Raw genomic sequence first — 1,972 nt, 5'->3', positions numbered from 1 at the left:
AAACACAGAACCAACCAAATTGGTAGAGAGATTTACAGGTTTGGGGTATTGAGTTGTGTGAGAATTTACAGGTTTGGGGGTATTGTGTTGTGGAAAATCCCTCTGATTTGGTAAAATCTCTTGCATATTATAAAACACAGAGCCAGCCAGGTAAGAAAAGTGGTGCTGGAAAGATTTACAGGTTTTGGGCATTGGGTTGTGGAAAACCCATCTGATTGGTATATACAAGCAATGTGGTTCTTTTCGCAAAATCTATTGCATATATAAAACACAGAACCAGCCACTGAAGCAAAAGAGGTGGTGTAAAGATTTACAGGTTGTGGGTATTGGGTTGTGGAAAATCCCTTTGATTTGGTAAAAACTAATGAATATGTAAAGAAATCTGCAAATCAGGGATGCACTGGGAAATTGATATATTCGTCCCCTTTTCTTCCCTGGGCCACCCACTTATACTGTAAAAGAGAAGTAAAAAATACAGTTGTGGGAGGTGGCCCGGGGAAGAAGAGGGGGTGAATATATCACTTCCCAAATCTTTATAGATAATGACTATGCCATAGGAAATGTCTATTTAACTCAAATTTTATATTTTGTTTGGAATTAAACACATTATGTGAACTACTCACCTTGCCCACTTACATGTTTTAAATGCAGTTTTAGTGTTTGATCTTTTTTTAAAATGAAAAGTAACAATATTATTAATAATAATAATGCAAGGGTTACAATCATGGGGACAAGATGCCCCGCCAATAATAAAAGCGGCTACACTAAGCCAAACCACAACTACGTGCACTAATCCAGCCCCAAGACCAGATTCTAGAGATACATAATTACAAGCAAGTTTTTAAATTTCGATTTTGGAATACGTTTCGGTCCTAATTTTGCCCGAAAATTTGAAATTTCGGACAAAATCCAATGAAATCAAATAAAGTGTGATTTTATATTGTACAAAATTTCAGCCAAAATTACCGAAATTTTGGAAAAATATTTAATAATGAATAAATTGCTGATTTTTTTGGCGAAATCCCTTAAATTTCGATCTGAATTACTTACTTAAATTTCGGACTGAAATTCAGACCGAAATTTGACAAAAACGGAAATTTGAAATTTCTATCAAAATAATGTACCGTTTCAAGTAGTCTTATCAAAAAAAAAATGTACCGTTTCAAGTAAAACCTTGATACTTCGACCCCTATTCCCAATCAGAGACCTAGGACACGATTGCATCCGGACGAGATGCAAACAATTTGTTGTCGCACATTCTCCTAGATAGATCCAACACCAACATACCAGATTGCAATGCTCTCCCTTTCCACTCCATCTTTTGAGGATCATTTAAAATCTGATCAAAATTTTTGGACTATGAACATGGAACAGAGAATATGGATCTAGGAGGTTGTTTGAATCCATATTGGCATTATAGAAGAAAGGAGGAGGGTTCAAGAAGGAACAATCATGAATGAAAAGAAAAAAAATTGTGATCAAGGATCAAGAATCAAGGAGTAAACAAGAAAGGGAAAATATTCAAGAACCAGGGAAGAAAAGGAGCTGAATGAAGGAACAAACAAAAAAAAAACAGAGAAGGTCAGGTCAGATAGCAATTAATCTTGGATCTTACCTCATTAAATAATTGAGTTGGAAACATATTTCAACTCAAATCCTCTATTATCAATTCATCTTCCTTGAGAAAAACCTTAGATATTCGTGAAAGAGTTGGGTAAAATCCCTTCAGTATAATAATCTGAAGAGCCCCAAAAGCCCAGAATGTTATTAAATTGCATCACAGTAAAGCTAAGCAGCTGTTTTATTCAAATGGGCTCAACCTCTTCTGTGTGTATTGATTCAACTAGTTTCTATTTTTGGGAGCTAAAAATATTAAACATTTTTCTTGTTTGTTACAAATTTATAATTAGTTAAAATAAACTTGGATGATCCAGTCTATTAGCTAAGTTTATGTTTTGGGGATATAATATCA

Source organism: Tasmannia lanceolata, unplaced genomic scaffold (genome assembly GCF_043159265.1).
Source record: "Tasmannia lanceolata isolate RefF3 unplaced genomic scaffold, GAP_Taslan_0.1 ptg000006l, whole genome shotgun sequence".
NCBI classification, from domain to species: Eukaryota; Viridiplantae; Streptophyta; class Magnoliopsida; order Canellales; family Winteraceae; genus Tasmannia; species Tasmannia lanceolata.
Note: the sequence above shows the minus strand (reverse complement) of the source record.